This window comes from Leuresthes tenuis, unplaced genomic scaffold, assembly GCF_036924035.1.
Source record: "Leuresthes tenuis unplaced genomic scaffold, fLeuTen1.0.hap1 SCAF_1, whole genome shotgun sequence".
Lineage (NCBI taxonomy): Eukaryota > Metazoa > Chordata > Actinopteri > Atheriniformes > Atherinopsidae > Leuresthes > Leuresthes tenuis.
This window is the reverse complement of record NW_027325355.1, coordinates 21,340,120-21,360,141: the sequence shown is the minus strand read 5'-3', so window position 1 is coordinate 21,360,141 and position 20,022 is coordinate 21,340,120. Positions and strand designations below refer to the sequence as shown.

The 20,022-nt window shown below is 38.7% G+C and overlaps 1 protein-coding gene and 1 long non-coding RNA gene across 3 annotated transcripts in view; one reads left to right on the top strand and one right to left on the bottom strand.

Moving 5' to 3' along the window:
* Positions 1–10,967, bottom strand: part of LOC140272883 (uncharacterized) — an 858,120-nt gene extending 847,153 nt beyond the window's left edge. Inside the window, exon 1 of the long non-coding RNA XR_011907987.1 lies at positions 10,957–10,967. This is a non-coding gene — a long non-coding RNA (uncharacterized lncRNA). The remainder of the gene's footprint in view (positions 1–10,956) is intronic.
* Positions 1–20,022, top strand: part of LOC140272433 (interleukin-1 receptor accessory protein-like 1) — a 237,750-nt gene that overhangs the window by 112,439 nt on the left and 105,289 nt on the right. The window lies entirely within an intron of this gene.

The window sequence follows — 20,022 nt, the reverse complement described above, 5'->3', positions numbered from 1 at the left end:
CAAAAAAGGCTTCGTACTCCAAAATACTAAAGACAGTCGTGAAATCTTTTGTTATATTGAAGTATTTGTTGACTTTGTCAGTAGTAAGTACTAGTAGGAAAACGTGATCTAAGCTACACGTAACGGTACATTCCATTATATTCTTACTGTGGGTGAAGGCTTTAAGTAAATCAGATAGACATCTGTGGCTCAGATCTGACCTGTTCATTTCGGCGCATTTTTGTTAATCTGGGATGAATATAGACCTTTATGTAATATTATCGTCAACCTCACAGATAATTCCAATTCACTGTTAAAACCATGCCACTCCCTCATTTATCAGCAGCCTACAGGCCCTGTCAAAGCAGTGCACGAGGACAAAAGGTCAGATTTCATTTAATTATAATGAGCACAGCTGAAATAATAATGAGCTCCCTCACTGTGTGACTGGTAGTGACATTTATTTTCAAAAGAAAGTGTGGTTTTGTTGTTTTCTTTTCTTTTGTTTATTTTTTTTTTACCTTTTTATAAAGCCTGCTATTTGATGCCGTAAATGATGGAGAAACAGGGGAGCAGCAAGGTTGGTGTGTAAAATAGACTGTAGCTAATGAGCTGGGACTGATGTTGTTAACCTGCTTTTCTTATTTAAAACCAACACACAATGAAGTGTTTGGTTGAGGAATAGAAGGCGGTGTTTTTCATGCAAATAGCCAAAATGCTGTAGAAAGGTTAAACCATCATGAAAATGTCTCTCAACATAAAGTGCTCCTGCCTCCCCATTTTAAATGACTCTTGTTTTCACCTCATATATCTGAGGTCAGAGCATTTTCAATTGGCACATCTGATACTTTAGTGACTTTTTCCCTGAAAGCAATGCTTGATGCATTATGGGTTTCAATAACCTTTCAGTGTGGGACTTTCAAAACCAATTTCTTTTGAGTGAGCACTAGTTTCTTCTTAGATAGTGTCATGCTTCTTCTGTGTCTCATTTACAGTTCAATATTGTTCAGACACCTAACAGGCCGTACATGAAAATAACTATTTCTGCTTGCTCAGCCCAGCTACTGCCACTGAATGATGGGAACGTTACCCTTGATATGTCTCCACTGTGCTGCAGTAAGCTGCTGTGTAAGCTGGGGTTTATTTTCTGGATATGAAAATAATAGACTACAACAGAGGTAAAACGCATTAGATGTAGAACATGTAGAACTTGAACCTCACTGCTTTCAAAGTAAACATTTGCGAGGACATGCTTGAGAGCTATATGATTGATTGCTAAATCAGCCCAGTCTGACAAAAAAACTTAGATATTAGTAGTGTTCCAATAAAAGCGCGTAAATTGTCTAACATTTTATATTGGCTTTGTTTTTTTAGAGTGCGGCATTCAGAGACGTGAACAGTGTAATCGTTAATATCCTAGCCTAATATCTGACCCTTTCATTTATCATTAGAAACCTGAAACCAAGGTCAAATGATTGTGACTTGATTGCCAAGCTGTCATGAGCTCTAGAAGATATCCTTCATCCTCCAACAGCACCAAGAGTGTTGAAAAATTAGCCTAAATTAGCCTATTTGGCCTGGTCTGGCATAGACCCAGGAGTCAGTTCTGCCTCCCATCATACATTAGAAGTAGATGATGTATTCAGATATAGTTTAGATATCAATCCCAGTCTTTTGGAACTGTGCATGTGCCAAAGTTATATACGTGTTTGGAGATATTAAAATGGATTTGAGGGAGGTTATATTAACAAACCAACCGAATGATTTAGTGAGAACAATCACATACAGCACCTGGTTTCCGCTGCTTTTTTTCTCCTATTTTAAAGCATTCATTGTTTTTTTTTTCATCACAGCAAGATTGTACTGTTTTTGAAAATGAACAAACTCAATTAAAATGCTGAGGCACCAAAATCATCATTTAGACACAACCATCTTTTTTCACAGTCATAAGACTATTAAACAGGGACCTCAGAGGCTTTGGAAAAACTTTGGCTTGTTTTCTCTTCAGTGTCATTACCCATAATATATGCATTCCTGTCACCATGATGAATGTTGGAGCTGAAACATATCGATTCTGTTGCTTCTCAGTCTACTCTATTGTTCTCCAGGAGATGCCATCTGGCTTTAGTTTTGCTGAGTTAAAATACATGTGGCATTTGTGTGGGTGGTGGCAGCGATAAGGATATAACATGGTTTGTGACACAGAAATACCAGCAGCAGACTTCATCCATTCACACATTTACTGTATGAAGTCATTTCATGAACAGTAACCTGTTAGCTGGGCTTCTGTGTCCATGTGAGTCCTGATAAGCCGAACATCTCCTGCTCAGTGTAATGTTATGTTACACCTTCATTCTTCAAAGTGTCTCTGCCAGCACCATTTGGTAGCTTTTCCCTTTTTCCTCTCACCTCTGAATTGACTCATTAGCATATGAAGGGGTTGAAATATAATTTGTCCTTTAATTGATGGAAGATAATTAGTTTGGCCAAGGTGCCAGAAGAAGAGAGAAGACAATGCGTGGAGTGGATCTACAAAGTGATCCTTTTTTATCTTGAGAACTGGATACACCATGTAATCAGCAGGTGTTTCATGAGGTCTATTAATTATTTAATCTTTTTCCTATGATTACCTTGTGAGACTTGGTCATTTATTCGAGAGCATATGTATGAATGAAAATTAAAGTCTCATTATTCCGTATGTCTGTGGTGAATTGATTTATTGTCTCCTACGTTAGTCAATTTTAACGCTTAATGTCTTCAGGAGTAAGAGGTATTTGTTATTATATCGTGTTATGGTAACTTAACAGAGCTTAAATATTTTCCTTTGTATTTGGATGTCGATGCAGTTAGGTTAATACTTGCAGAATTTACACGGCTATAGATAGATCACAGTGCTTGGTTAATTTTAGTATCTTGACCGCTGTATGTCAGGCTGTCATGCCTTTGGCATTGCACTATGATCCTCACACCTTCTCAGTGCTTTGAAACAGTGGCTCAGGTCCTCCTGCTGGCTGTTTTCACCATTCATCACATCATCATGGGAAGTCCGTGGATTAATCAAGACTGTCACTCAAACATGTGGTTGCTGTGGAATTTAGCAAAAGAATGTGTTATAAATCCTCTGGTATTTCTATTGGCACTGTGATCCAGCTTGTTTTCTGTCATAACGTATACAACTGCATGATGAAAAAGCTAAAAATATTGTAGTGACACAATATGTCTGTATGTTACAGTGCAATTACAATGACATTGAACATGTGGGCCAGCGTTAGCATTGAAGGCTCCATGACTGTGTATTTAGTTCTCACTGAAGTAGTCAATACCAGTTAGAACTAGCCCGAACGTACTATACCATAGAGTAATTCATCACTATTAATATTAACTGGTGACCACGTAGCAGAATCATTGAAAACTCACTTCACCTATAAAGACCTGAGGATGTAGGTTAAAGGTTTTGTTAGATCTAATATGTCACACATGATGTAATGCGTGACTTTTTCTATGTCAATGTGATTTTTTTTTTCTCCTTAAACACAAAGCTGCTGATTGATCTATTATTGGCACAAAAATACATTAATAATCCTGCATAAGAGGAAAAAACTGACAGTGACAATGGAAATGGCTTTAGATGTTCAATAGGACATAGAGGCTGCAGCATCACCATGCAGATATTTCTGCACAATATGAAGACATGTGCAAACTGTTGGAGTATAACACATTTAGTTTGGTAAGGAAATCTTAGCTGGCGGGTTGTTTTGATATTATAGTTTTAGCATTATAAAAGCTGTCAGTTTTCATTTAATTTTCTACCTCAGCCCATGTTTCTGGAATTTGTAACATCCCACCACAGCCATACATTCATACCAGAGTGAAGACCAAATATCAGAGCCAATGTTGGAGAGTCTCAGACTTGAAGTGTGTTATTTTTTTCTTCCGACACCCACTAAATTGTGTTGTCAAGCTTTGCACTAAATAGTGTCTTGTGTAAGAGGGGATATGGCTTGATAACAGCTTTAAGAAATCTTTAATGCCACCTGAGGTCTATCAACAAGTTCTAAAGTAAAACAAAAGCTTTCTGAATATAGGATATACCACTTAGATCACTGCAGAATAAGAGGATCTGATGTTGTCTGACAAAATTACTTAAACACATCAGACTTTCTGCTCTTTCAATAAGCTGTCTTTGACCCCCTCTCAGACAGAGTGAAACATATAGAGCAGGTTAAATAAAACTCATTAAAAGTGCTGTTTGGGATATCTGAGAACAGTACAGGGTAAAATCCATGGGAAAAAAAAGCCTTGTCTGTAATGTTGAGGCCTGCACTAACTGCCTGAACGGTTTTTCACTCTAGCAAGCCCAAATGGCAGCAAGTGCAATGAAATTGTGGTCATGTGGCCATCGTTTTATGTCCCTAATGCTTTAAAAAGCTTGAGGTTGGGGACTGTTTGCACATACTGACTCACTCATTCACTGCTATTAATATTGAAGCTTTGTTGTTCAGTTTTATTTCATTATTTGCCATTCTTCCACTGACCGAACCTCTTGTCACATTTTAATTTGGCTTTATGGCATAATTGGGTCTCATATATAGTGAAGATGGTACACATTTATGCAGTTTTTATTTTTGAATTAGGTTGATGAGGCGGGTTTATATTTAGTTTTCTTTTCTTTTTTTCCATGTGCAGCTTAATTAGCAGAAGGAACATCAATTTGAGGAAATCTTGAACAAATTTGCTCTGAAGATGATCACCGAAATGTTTCCATTCCCTCGGAAGATGATTAACCTTTGCAGGGTTTTTTTAGTTTTATTTGCTTATTTGCACGCAGCTTTCTTTTCCTAACATTATTATGTGCATGGGTGCTTGTTTTTATTGCAGATTATATGTTTTAAAGGAATTTTATGTGTCCTTGTTTTGTCTGACCCACATTGGTGGCAGCAGATAATAGTGGCACGGGGAAGAAAGATGCATCTTAATTAGTTGTAAATGATGGCTGAAAATGTGTTCAAAAAGGTATTTTCTGTAGCTGCAGCACTTTAAGAATATGGCTGTATAAATCACCTTCTCTCTCAGTTCCAGTTGCATTGTAGTCACTGTAGAAGGTTTCACAACCTTCACGTTCCAAAGCTCTGTTTTCAGTCTTTGACATTATCAGGGTTGACGAGTCCAGCTCCGACAATACATGCAACACCCCCCCCCCCCATTGAGTGCTTCGACTCTCCACTGTCTCCCTTGTTTTCAGCGATGCCCTCATTCCCCTGTGGCTTGGCAGGCGGTTTGTTATGTGTTCCCCTGCCATCACTACCCAGCCCAGTGAGTCAACTCACCCATGTGCTCGGATCAATCCAGCAGCAACCTGTGCGTACTGTAGTGCACACTCAGCATCCCGGTGGGTTTCCACCTGCTGGTGCCATCAAAGGAGCAGCACACAGGAGATGTGATTGCAGAGCTTACAGCAGGGGAGGAAGTGGGCGAAACAGAAGAGAAAATATCTGAGCGTAAAGCGTGTGCAGAGCATGGTGTCCTTGGCCTGAAGTGGTTACTTGGTTACTGTATATAAGTACGAGCTGTAATTTTACTGAAATGTGTATGGCTGTCAAATGTGTTTTTTTGATGTACAGCCTAAGGTGTTTTCAACGCTTTGAATTCCTAAGATAAAACATTCATAGATACAGAGCTTGCGGAAATCTGTCACCTTCAATTTGTATGTCTCTGTATCCTTTGGTCATCTGCTGAGTTTGTATTGTTTGCTTCTATGGAGCAGTGACAGGTAGTTGGCAAGATGTGTCTGGATGCATGTTTTTTTTTGTTTTGTTTTTTTGGCTTGGCCTGGCGGATGTGAACCCTATGAAAAAACTGCCAAAGAAGAGCTCCAGGATTTTGTTTGAGTTGGCCAGCTTTCCACGAGGTGAGATGACTTTGACCAGCGTCCCTTTGTTTGATGAGGTGGCTCTCGCCGAGCACAGGTGCTGTTTTGGGCAAACAGAAGACTGTCTCTCTGTTGGTATTTTGTCTCAAGACTTCAGACTTGTGGGTAACAAGGGTAGACTGAATGGATTTTTCATTGCTGTTGCTCTTTTTCCGCCTTTTTAAGCATGAATGCACTGTACACATTAGTTTGGGGGGTGCGCATTAGGAGTTTACTGTGATGTGATGGGTGATACTGACTTTGATACCAAACACTGTCTTAATCTGGCAATGATGGTTGTACTGTGATCTTTTCTCAACCATCACCAAGTGTTTAGTACACAGACATGAACCATATCCTGTATACATTGTAGCTTCCATTGACTTCAGATGCAACAAGCTTTCACAATGGACAGTTAAAATGACAGAGTCAACCAGTTTCAGCTTATGTGTCTTGCAAAAGGGGTGCATTGTGGGAAAATGTTAACTTCTGGAATAATCACAGACACTTAGTCACCTATTATATCAGTATATGTAGTCTTACTGTTTACTGTACTAATTGTAGTGAGGCATTTTAACAGTATGTAGATTGATTTGTTGCCTTTGTTACTTAAGCACCTAGTTGGCTATCCTCCATCACATGCAATTAGCACAAAAATATGGAATAAATAATTTATTTACCTGAAGAGATTATTCATCACTATTCTCACAAAATTTTCCAATATTCCATGAGCTCTTTTCCATGTGATGCCAGTGGGCTTTCAGACTGAAATGGCACATGATCTATCTGAACTGATTATGAGTTTGAGCTTTTTAAGAAGGAACAAAGAAGCCTTGGCCATAATCTCTCTGATTGGAAATGGGATCAAGAGCTTATTGGTTCTAATTACTAACTGTGGAAGCTATTTGACATTTTCCTTATTTGAAAGATATGATCTAAAAACATTTTTGATTAGAATATATGTTTTCCACATTAGTCCTGCACAGCATCTTCACATCACTGGGGGAAATTTGCATGCAAAAAGCATATAAAATGTTTCTTGATATTTCAGATCCCCATACTTACTGTCACCTATGTGGGGTTCTTCCATCAAACATCTTTACAAATATCTATCAATTAGCTAACTGTGCTTACAAATGCTCCTCTGACACACCATACATCTGGGATTGCTAATTAAGATGGCATGTTACATAATTAATGCCTTCACTCTGCTAATTAGCGCTCACTTAGTGGCTTTAGAGATGTGAAAATCGGTGATAAACTAGCGTTAATGTAATTCTGCACCACGGTTGGGTGAAGCAAGAGATGTTTAAAAGATGATTCTTTACATAACATATAAACACGTGAATGAAGAAACATCGAGAATAACGCCAGATATGCACTGACGCAGAGGTTTGAGTGTGTGTGAGTCTACATGTCTGTACGGTTGCTGTTGATTTGAGTGACTTTAGATTTATTGCTGTTCGAGGCCATGAGTGTATACGGCCTTAAAGATTTTCTTTTCTTCTTTCCCTGCCACCGCTGTCTCTGACAGTTTGTAGAAATGCCCCATCAAGGACACTTCAGCCACGTGTCAATCCACTGATTCTGCAAGAGAGATAAGGAGATGCTAAAGAACTGCGGATAGGACTCTTGCATAATTTATTGTGAGAAAAAATCAATTTTGTGGCATAAATTACTTTGATGTTAATTAGTTGCTGATTGGTCTTTTACAAAAGGTGCATTTTAAATCACTTGAAGGAGAGACTCACTATGGTGAGAAGAGTCTGAATAGTTCAGCTTCTGATCATTTCACATGATCTTATGATGGGGAAAATAGGTTAATTTCTTTTATTTGATTATCAAAATGTTTTCAGTCTCTATGATTACAGAATTTCAAGATAGGAGTTTTATTTTCAGTCCCTCTGCTGGTGAGACTGGGAACTTTAGCAGTAAATCCTTTTGCACCTCGGTCTGCCGTCCTTGGCTCTTTCACACACCAATACACACCCTTTATACTGCGCACTCGTATAGACACGCCACCACACAAACCACCCTCGGTCAGAGAGATTGCTTACCAGCGCTTAGTTCAGTGGCGATGCCCAGTTGGGCCTTGATGTAATGGAAATTGATTGTACTGCTCCCAGGCTACACTGTCATGACAAGTTATTTTAATGGCACTAAAGCAGGCTTATGTTGAAGTTTAAAAGGAGAGGGGTGGAGGCAGACCAGTGACTTGAGGCATATTTGCAGCATTGCCAGGCTTTTATTTATTTATGAGACGACACAGTGATTCTTAAGAAAAAAGAAATAAATACGATACGCCTACAGTGAAAGATTGAGCAGAAAATTACGGGAGGTGGATGGTTGATAAGGGTGACTGTTCAGTGCCATTTCCTGCCGAACAAGAGCTATCTCCTCTGAAGTGCTTATGGTGATTGATGTAAGCCTCAAAAGTTAGAATTAAAGGTTGATTTGTGCCATTCAGTGTTCACATGGGTGTCAGTTCAATGACCCTACAATATAGTACATACAAGCCATATACAAGACATTGCCCATTTATCCCGGTGGTAACCTGTCAAGCAGAGAGGAAGGAAATTTTCAGCCAAGATTAAATCTGTTGTTTATTGGCCTCACTCAAGTAACGTTCCAGTCTCTCTTTGTGTGTCCAGTTTTTGTGTCTCTCCATATGAAGGCTTGTGCAATATATTGGTAAACGTAAGGAGAAATTGCGTGATGCTGCCATTTTAGGCATGCATGTGCTACAGGTGAGGCCATTTTGTGTCAACATGTTGAGATAACTGCTGAGCACTGCTGTGGCTTGCTGACATGACATAAGTATTGTTTGATGATGCTTTCATTGCCATGGGCAAACTGGTGCAGAAGCTGTATACCCCTCTCTGAACAATTAACTAAGGAAAATAATCTATATTAAAAGTAAAAGGCACACTACTTAAGTCTCCCAATACAATCATTTGCTGGCATTTTGAATTTAACTGTTAGCAGTGTCTCTGTTATGAATTATGATAGCTTGTGCTTGTGTTCTTCAACTTATGTATTTTCCTCATGTTTCAGGCCAATTAAGGCTCACTGTGTTGCATTCTGGCCAAATCAAAAGGTTCCTGTACTCCTTGACAGCTAAAATAGCCAATTAAACTCCTACACCCATGCCAAAACTGCCATCACTGCCCACCATGAGTGATCATTACCACATATGTGGGTTGGCTGAAATCAGCAGGTGGCATATTGATGGTGGTGGTGAAAACTGATCTTGAGCTTTAGCCTGAAGCAGCGAGGCTGTCACGCTTTACCAGTGATCAAAGTGTGAAAGTCAGATTTCAGGGAAAGTTGCAAGTGCGTGCACAGGCCCAGCTGGGCTGATCGCCCCTGTTGGTGTCACTGTCCACTGTGCACAGCGGTGAGCCTTATCACACGGGCCAGCAAAGCCAAAACCTCACTCTCACACTGCTTGATCATCTGGACAAGCCTGGAAATTAAGTTTGGTGTGAATCTCTGAAATGCTGAAGGTCTGTGAGGAGTAGAGAGGTTGGTCAGCTGCGTCTGTGGGCAAAATGTGTTTGTCTCATGCAGAGTGAGGATGAGAGTGTTCAAGAGCAAGAATCTACCTACATATGAGGACTCATCAAACATTCTTAATTCATATTCAGCTCACATGGAGTTGCTGGCTTACAGAGCTAGATCTAATACATCTCAGCTCTCCCTGTGACAGATTTGGAGCATGGCTAAATTAGAACTGTAATTTCAGTGAACCATCTCTTTCTATACGTACAAGGGCAGACTTCCCTCATCAGCACTGACCCCTCCATGGCGTCAGAATGTGCTTCTCGTCTGTGCTTTCATGGTATAGATCAGGGATGTTCACAACCGCTCCGCAAGGACGGCTGTCCTGCAGGTTTTAGATGTTTCCCTGCTTCAACACACCTGATTCAGATCAATGCATCATTAGCAGGCTTGTGCAGAACAATCTTTTGAAGAGATCCATTTCATCTGAATCATCTGGTATAGATGAATGATTAACCTGCATTTGCACAATTACAGTCACCCGCAGTGGCAACTGACATACTACAATGCCATCCTTCATACCAGGCAATTGTCATGTCAACGAGACAAAGATTACCTTTTGCGTTATTGTTTTTTTCACATTATACTCTGTTGTATCAGTAATGTATCTGAATATCTCACCTAACATGATCTCACCTCCTGTAATAAACCAGCAGGATTTATTACCTGAGTCCAAAGTTCTTATTTGCTCTGTGGAGCTTTTTGGCCTCTTTAAGGCAATATGATTTTGGATTTATGGCCTGGAAAATGTATTTAATTTCCAGTGACAGTAGATATCTGCTTTTGATGGATGACACGGAGCTCCAGTTCATCTCTGCCAACAATATTATTTTGGTTCCATTTAGTTATCTCAGAAGATAATGAACACTAAGTTTAAATGTATGCTAACCTCACATTACTTGACAATCCATCTTACTGAGCACACCTTAACCATCTTGACTTCTCTGCGACTCCTTGTTTCAACCAGATGTGGGTGAGCCATGTACTGCTTGCGATGAGGTTTTGTTTATCCCCTTTCACAGCAGGAGCTTTTCAGAAGCTAAAAATAATCCCGACTGTACAAGTCACATTCAGTGGAGTAAACCCGGGTGTAATTTCTGCTCTAACTCGGTCACTCGCGCGTTTCATTATCACTAAATATGCTCCCTTTGGGTCAGATATTACAGAACTTTAACATCAATCATCACAGTTATGTAGACGATACACAACTTTTTGTGTCTCTGTCACCAGACAACTGCAGCCCAGCAGACGTACTGTGTCAGTGTCTGGAGGAAATAAACTCCTGGATGAGAGAGAATCTTTGACAATTAAATGAAGACAAAAATGAGAACATTCTGTTTGGTAGCAAAGAGAAGAGGGTCAGCATTGGTAAATATCTTGAGACTCGGGCCCTTACAATCACTGAACAAGTTCATAACCTTGGAGTGTTGATAGACTCAGACCTGACTTTCAGCAGCCACATCAAAGCTGTCACCAAGGCAGCTTTTTACCAACTCAGAAACATCAACAGAATTAAAAGTTTTTTCTCCCAAAAAGACCAGGAGAAACTCATCCATACATTAATCTCCAGTAGACTCGATTACTGTAACGGTCTTTTAACTGGACTTCCCAAAAAGAGCATTAAACATCTGCAGCTCATCCAGAACGCTGCTGCTAAAGTTTTAACCAGGACTAAGAGATATGAACGCATCACACCAGTTTTAAAATCTTTACACTGGCTTCCAGTGAGTCACAGAACTAATAATGGTTTACAAATCCCACAACGGTTTAGGCCCAAAATACATCTGTGATATGTTCAGAGAATATAAACCCAGCACAGAGCTCTTAGATCCAAGGACTCAGGCCAGCTGGTCCAGTCCAGAGTCCAGACTAAACACAGTGTAGCAGCATTTAGCTGTTCTGCTGCAAACAAGTGGAACAAACTGCCAGTGGAGATTAAACTGTCTCCAAATGTAGACGTTTTTAAATCCAGGTTAAAAACATTTGTTTTCTCATGTGTCTATGCATGAAATCTGCACAGTATCTTTTGATTTATCTAAACTGTTGCTTGTTTTTAATAATTTTAATTTCATTTTAATTATTTTATTTCTTTCTTTTTATATTATTTTATGTATTTTTAATGCTTCTTCCACTCCCCACTGCAATGCTTTTATTTTATGTAAAGCACTTTGAATTGTTTTATGCATGAAATATATACATGCTATACGAATAGATTTGACTATACTTGACTAAAGTTCTTTGAAATTTTTACTCAAAATCCTTTGATCAGCTGATTGCTGACTTCATTCTGCCAATCATATCGTTGGTAGAAGATCAAGAGTCTACACGTGTTTTTTAAATTTATTTTGACTTTATTCTCTGTGTTGTTCCCTTGTTTTAAGTTCTCTTTGACTTATTTTTCTGAGCCGGTTTATGTTGGATCTGCCATGAAGCTGCTTTTGACTCAAAGCAATCTTTTGCGCATTTACATCAAAATGATTAAAATAGGATAGATTTTAAAAAGTTGAAGTAACATATTAGCACGTCTGTGGCTAAACCATCAGAAATAACTGGGGAGCACTGATTTCAAATAAGTAACAGCAAACCATACCAATTTAGAACCAGTTCTAAGCATCCATCACTTACCACAAATTGGTGAGTGGAATTATATCAGATGAAAGGCTTACAGCTTGTTGCACAAGGCCTCAGTGTCTGAAGAACAATCGCTGCTTAAAGGTCTGGTTTATTGAGGTTTGTTCTCAAAGATTACTTCATGAAATAATTAAATTACCTGTAATTAAGAAATTTGTCAAAATAAAGGCAGCCAATAATTAATTCAAGCCTTCTAGCAAGAAGACATTTTGTCACTCCCACTTGATGCATTTCATGAACCAGTTTACATTTGTTTTTGTTATTTTGTAAGAACTGAAGACTTCATCCAATGGGAGAAATATAAAGAACTAGAATACTTAATTTTTCAAAGTGCCATTGAAAATGATGAAAGAGTAATGTTAGGAGATGATACAGAAAGAAAAATAGGATGTAATTTTCTCCTTTTACGACACCATGACACAGCAACAAGGAAGGGTGTTTATGAGTAAACCGTGGATTTTCTTTGTTCTCATAATGTCATATTATTATATACTAATTGGCCTGCGGGGGTGGCTGCATAATTCTACAGGGCAACATGTTTTTCTGTATGCTCTGTGCATGCCTTTTTTTCAAGGTTGTCCAAATTGGCAAAGAAATGCCTAAAGAGAATCAATTTTATTAGTATTAAGCGGTTATCTGTGTAATCTGCTTTTATTTGTACAGTAGTTACCATGGTTTCTTGTTACTTCTTTATTAATTATTTTCTTATCCGCTTCAGTGCAACTTGGGTGTTTTGGCTTTGGGTATTAAAATTCAACTGGAGTTGCTGTGGAGTGACTGTACCGATGTGCATCTCAGTGGGCTGATCTTAAAATGTTACAGGGTTCTGCTTTAGTTGACATTCATAATTTGTGAACCTGCAGTCTGCCTGCATGCGCAAACACTGTTTTCAAACTGATTGCACTTACACCCTTGTGTTCAGTGAACAAAGCTGTTTGCGTCTTTATGATGTACATCACTTCCCCTTTTCAATGCGTCTCATTTCCAAACATTAAACATGACCTTTACCTTGAATTTTAGATTTTTGCTTCATTGACAGTTGCCTTTGTTAATCACAAATTGAAAGAGTCAAAGTCAGTGTTTTTTCTTTTTATGTATTTTATCACAACCTGAGCAGAGTCTTAAAATAAAAGTATTTCTCTTGGCATTTTCACACAATCCTAAAGACATTTTTCGCATAAATGAAGAGTACAATAAATGCAGGATGTGCACAATACTCTAACTGTATGACAATGTGGCTTTACACGCTAAAATATGCTCTGCTGCTATACTAATGAGTTGCAATCTCATTTTTCATGACCCAAGTCTGTTTCCCACAGGGCTTAAACCTTACATAAACGTCTCTCTCTTTTCCCTTCTTGTATCTATAACGCATCTCTCGTGAATGGCTGTAGTGGATTTAAAAGGTGAAATCAATCGAAGTTCACGGCTTTCACCTGGATCATTTTAGCTCGTGGAAACTGCAAGCTGCTGTAACATCTTTTACTGGCTGAAATCTATGCATTTTTTGTTGCTTTCATAGAATCTAATTTTGAAGATTTAAAAACATAAAAAACACAAAAAATGTGCTCATAGAAAACACACAAACAAAAGGGGCTTAAGTACATGTAAATCCAGGATCTTTCAGCCGAGTACCAGTACAGTTTGGGCCCCTCCACTCCCACATGGACAATGGGTTCAGGAGGGTCTGTATAAACCAGCAATGTAGGGCACCACAATAGCAGAACTAGCCGTGCTGGCACCGGACACCAACCACTGACCTGTTTAAACAGCTGGAACGTTTGGCACCGCCTGCCTCCGGAGATTTGCAGGGCCACTGGCAAAGGGGTTGAGAGGAAGGAAGAGGGGGGTTGGCGGTGGGGGAGGGAAGAGCGAAGGGTGGGAGGAATGGGAGGCATGTGGTAAAGCTGGAAAGAAGGACTCATAGCTCAGCAAGAGGGGGGCACTGTGCAGAAATGGCACCAAACATGAATTAAACAGGCCACTGGCACCTAGCTGAGGAGGTTGGAATAGAGTTAAAGTCAATTAGACAGTGTTTAAAAGGGGCCTGGCTAGTTGAGGCGACCACTTCAGTTGACACCTATGCCAACTGTTTTGTTTTCATTCAGAATAGAAGAAGTGTGTGTGTGTGTGTGTTTGGAGATGTTTAGGCTGTGTGTCAGGGGCGTGGGAGGTTACTGACTCACACAAGGGAGCACTTAACAGCTTGTAGCAGGGCTTTAACCAGTGGGCTGGTTACATCTTTATTCATTTTTAGGGTCATAGTCATAATGTCCAGAATAAACAGTGGGGGAAAAAAAAGAAGAAAAAGAACAGTAACAAAATCCCAAGTGTAAAGGTTATCTGTTCTGTGAGGGTAAAGTTACTTTGTACTTATTTGTGAAATAAGAGTGTTGTGTCATGTTAAAATACAGATGACACTGTATCATATCCAGATCTTTCTCTGTTAGTATGCAAGTGAATAAAATGCCTATTTTGGCTCCTCTGGTGATCTAAAGCAAAATGTATTTTTTAAATGTCAGGTTTGGTGTCAGTTTGAATCAGAGCAGAAATGCTTCTTTCAAGTGCTGGCATTTTGCTCTGATATTCAACAATCACGCCATGGTAGAAGAGGCAGAGGTACCAGTTTCTTTACTGACAGTTGCCTCAACAGACCCCATGCCTCAGAGCACACAGAATGTTATGATGGCTGAAATCTGCCTCGCTAAGTTTCAAGTAAGTGAGTGTGAAAATGCTTGTTTGGAAGTCTGTGAATCTCTGCAACTTTCAGTTTAAAGTTTAAAAGGTACTTTTGTGTTTCTTTCAGAACTATCCAGTTGAAAGTGAGCTATACAGTACATAATACAGTATATTAACAAGAATACCATCATGTCATGGTAGCATTAGGCATTAACATTTAGAAAGTTAATGTGGTCACTCTTGGTTGGGGCATTTATTAATAGATATGGTGGCCAATACATGCATGAACAAAGTTGCCAAAACAACAGAATTTGATTGAATTATTCAATTAACCATCAGTGTTTGTTTCTGTACACAACATGGAAGTTGTTGCCACTTCTTTCTATAACGTTGATACACCCTGAATCCATCACAGATGGAACAGTCACATAGCTCATTGTCAGTTGAGAATCAAATCAGCATGTTTTGTTTTTTTTGTTTTTTTTTTAACCTTAACCATGTAGTTTTGTGTCATTGTAACATATCTGTGTTAACATCACATCAGAGCAACCAGCAAAATGGCGTCCATTAAGATGACCTGACATTGTTTTCTAATCCTAACCTAGTGATGCTGTTGACTAAATCCAACCAGAAGGAGACACAATTGTTTCAATAAAGACTCAGGCTTTTCAGTCAATTTTAATGCCAAGCACAATTTTACCCCTCATACAACTCTATCTCAGTCTATTTGCTCTTATACACACGCAAGATCCATTTTGATGTCATCCATCTCCTCCAAGCTTGATAAAACACTGAGACGGCTGCTCTGATAGCATCTCATGGCTTTGTCCACCTGGTTGGGCACAGAAGGCTGAGTGATGTCGACAATACATCTGAACTTGATGCTTTTTCTAAAAATATGGCTTTGAATTTTCCAGACTGTATGCTTCATGTCTTTGACGCACTGAAAGGCATCACATATCCATGTGCAGGCCCAGCATTTTGTCCCACAGTTCACATACAAAGCCAATGCCTTACATCCACCATCTTATGTCTGACCCCTTTAAACCATATAAACTGAATAACACAACATAACAAGGCGGCAGGAGCCAAAAAGTGGCTAAACGGTGGCAAAAAAAAAAAAAAAACGCAAAAAGGCTTGCACACTGCAAAGCAAGCCTTTTTGCGGTTTTTTTTTTGTTTTTTTTTTTTAAACCTTTTCCACTCAAGTGGACATCCATGGGCACTCTTGCAATCTCCTCTCGACCTGTCCCTGAGACCTCATTCAAGGCAACAAAAGCACCCGGTCCACGTATTTAAAAGATGCAGACTCATGCTCCATTCCCGAGACATCTTCAAGTACCATCTATATGAGCACTGCAAAACTTGAAGAAAGTAAATAATAACAATATAATTTCTTGACCTAGTCTAGAGGATTGGTGTAGTTATGACAACAGGATTGCCATTTCAGGACATAAGCGGCATTCTTGGCTTTGAATTTCAAAGACTGAATTAGATTGGATCTCATAGCCATGCAGTGCCATATCTTGTCAAGCAAATGATAGAGATCAGTTTGAAAGTGTGAGAGGGATGCTAGCTGCTCAACTATCACTGAATAGATTAAAATGAATCAGTCAGCTTTATTAGTCATTTTGGACAATGATGTTAAAACCTTATTTGAGCATGGTCTCTGTGCAGCATTTTAAGTCCTGCTTGTTTGGAAGTAGCTGCACGTTTATCGTCTTCTCATTCAGAACACAATAATACGTTATTACCCTATCAGTCATTAATCAATAGGTCTCAGGTTTTTGTTGCTTTTCTGCAGATGTCACGCTTCCTTTGATTTTCCAGCCTCCTCACTGTTCACCAGCCAAGGATGCTGCTTTTGTAACATCTATCTGAGAGCTTTTATTATTCAAAGACGCACAGTCTTATTTGTGGAAGTGTTTAAGCCCACTGGTTTAATTATGCTTCTTTTCAAATCCAGAGTAATGTTGAAGGCAGCTTTGATGAATAATGTACGGGAGCTGTTCTACTTTCAATGTCCATCCCAAAGGACATTTGAATGCCGAGCAGCGTGGAAAAAAAAACTTGTGTTTAAGTTATGTGACACCAGGAATCACACCGCACAGTAGTTACAGTCAAATGCTATTATTTGTTCAATGAAGTGAGTTTGACGTGTCTATTCGAGTGCTGTTTGGTGTATTTGCTTAGACTGAACTGTAGATCATTACTCTGGTCTCTGTTCAGGCTGTTATAGTGAACCATTTATGTGCATCATGTAGCTATTGCATCACCATCACAGTTAAGGATGCCCTGAGGCCCGGTATGGATTTTATGCAGTGGTCACCAACACATAATAGGTGGATAGATTACTGCTGTCAAAGTATAAACTGTGCTAAAAGGAAAACTGGACTAGAAAATGCTCCAGTTTTTTAGAGTGTGCTTGGAATTGCTTTTCTATTTTTATTGCACAGTAATCTTTAATTGTTCAGAAGTAATTTGTGTCAACTTCTTTTCTCACTGGACTACAAGTTCTGGGATTAATGATAACAAGCAAGTAAATTCATTTATTTTGGGGGTCACCAACACACCACCACCTCACCACCATAATTTCAACTTCTTATTTCAGAAGCTAAATATCTTGCACTTACAAAAAAGACTCACTTTTAGTTTTACCCCAAAAATGGGTGTAGATCACCTGGTTAAACTATTGACTTGCAGACAACCGACATGAAACCCTGACTGTTTGTTTTTTTCTTGTCCTGCTGAGGCAAATCGCTTCAACTATCTTTCTTTTTTTTTTTAAATGGAAGCAAAAAGTATTTTAAAAAGGCCAAAGTTACCATACACCAGAATGATCTTGTCCATCTTTTACACTTGTAATGTTAGTTTTCTTCTGACACTTCTTTGTGGTGTGAAGAACTGCTGTACCTCTGTACAAGCACAAACACTCAGCTGTTCTTGCTGCAGCATTTGTCATAGTTGACAGCAGGTATTTGGAGTTCAATGCATTTATTTCAGTTGTCTACTTAAAGAAAATGAGGTGAAATGGAGCCCATCACACTTTATGTACAGTGACCTAAGTGTGAATGGTTTCCAAATGGCATCACTGCTGCTGCATAAATGACAGTCTAGTGGAGCTCATCATGGACGGTTTTGCACAAAATGACTCACAGAGACAGGATTTTATTTGATGTTATTGCCTGAAATTTGTAGTTTGATGTTTATGCCTGTTATTTTTTACAATGCCTGTGCAATGATAGATCTCTATGCCCTATGAAATAATGCCTGAAACGTTGATATATAGTATAATTACTTTGCTGGACACATTGACATCTTCAAAAAGACATTATTTTTACCTTGTGTTTATCACTGAGGTCATAGGCAGTGCTTCTGTACTTCTATTCTCTGATATCATGCCCCCTTATTGTATGTTAATTACATATTTTTGTCTCTATATTAGCAAAAACGGACAATTAATACAACAATAATAACTTTCTTTATAGTATTAGAAATATTTAAATGACATGCCTTCAAGTCCTCCAATTATTGAGATTGTTCAAGTTGTTTGTTCAGACAGGAAATAGGACAAGACATCACTTAACTATGCATAGTCAGTAAGTGGAATTAGCATAAAAGATTGAAACATTGCATGCAGTAGTTGGTATAGTGTTTTGTACAATAGTTATTCGAACAAAATCTTGTTTTTGTTTTTGGACTTTTTAAAAGCCTGGTTTACCACAGCACATAATTATTAAGCATTTAAAACATATTTAACAGTATAGCATGTATGAACAATAAAGTGCAAGTATATAGTAAATTAGTTTAATGGTAGTTAAACCATTTATAGACAAATGATTTAAAACCTGAGCTCAGACAAGGCAGAGTCTCTTATCAAAGTTTAAATGTACAATTCCACTGATAGCGATTTGACTGAACCACTGTGCCTGTAGTGTTAGAGGGTTAGGTATCCTCAACACATTGTCTGGGTAATAAGAATCTCCAGCAGCATGTAGTACTGTAAATAAAAGGCAGTGCTCTCCACAGATGAAATCTGCAAGATGAGTGATCTGCCAAACTAAACAAAGATGTTATAATTTGTTCTTGGGAACAATACTGTAACACTAAAATAAATCATTTTTGAGCTGGAGAAAGCAACTTGTAAAATCTTAATTAAAAGATTGTATCAGACATGGCTTTGCTTATGGAAAATAGAGAAGTAATGGACTTGAAAAACAAGTTTTTACACACTGAGCAGAGAAATAATTTGCTCTGCGAAGATAGCAGGCATGAGAGAGAATGTATTTGCTGCAGATAGAGAATTGGCATTTTTAATATCCACAGCAGTGAAATCTCATATAGCCACTGGTGAGCTTGTAGAATGTCATTTGGCATAAGAGCCTTCATCGTCTTTATTTCTCTCTGCTGTTTGTCTCTTTTTAGTCCTCATTATGGGAAAAACAAAGTGTAATCAACTCAATCATGATTAATTACAGCACACAGAATAGGTTTACACATCTGCGTGATTGCAATTTTCTTTCACTTTATTTCAAACGTCCAAGCTTAACTTCTTTCAACTGTCAGACAGGTTTTGAAAGTTCTGCCCTTTTGTTCCTAAATCTTGTCATCTAAGTTTTTAAATCGATTTCCAGCTAAACAGCCCTTTGCTCAAATGCTCCCACATACGTTGCATTTTGGTCAGGCAAAGCAGGAAGTGTAGCACTGCCGAAGGCAACCTGCCAAGCTGATTCCCACTGCAATATATACATAGTAATAACCCTATTGATTCCTCTGAACATATTTATTAGGAAGAAGCAGAAAGCAGGCTGGTGGAAAATGGGAGACTTTATGACAGATAGTGCTCAAGATTAATTCACTTTTTAATTACAGGAAAGTACGTAGGTATTGCCTGTCGAGTGATTAGATTTAAAGCGAAGACAAACGGCAAGCAATGCTTGCTGAGAACGCAGTATATGGAAGAATGTGTATGAATCAATAGTACATCTTTCCTTTACTCTGCCTCATAGCAGTTGCAGGTGTATGTGTTAGGTTCTGAAAAATATTCATACTCAGTGGAAACTGGAGAGCTTCTGTACGTCAACCCATTCATGAATGTGTTGGAATGGGATGGTGACAACAGGGAAATATGAAGCGCATAAGTTTACTATTTCTTTCCATTGGTCGCTTCAGTTTGATCAGCATCATTGTTACTTCGCAAACTAAACACAATCTTTTTAATTTGAGAACGACAGATTTCATCTAAAAGACATTAATCATGTGGA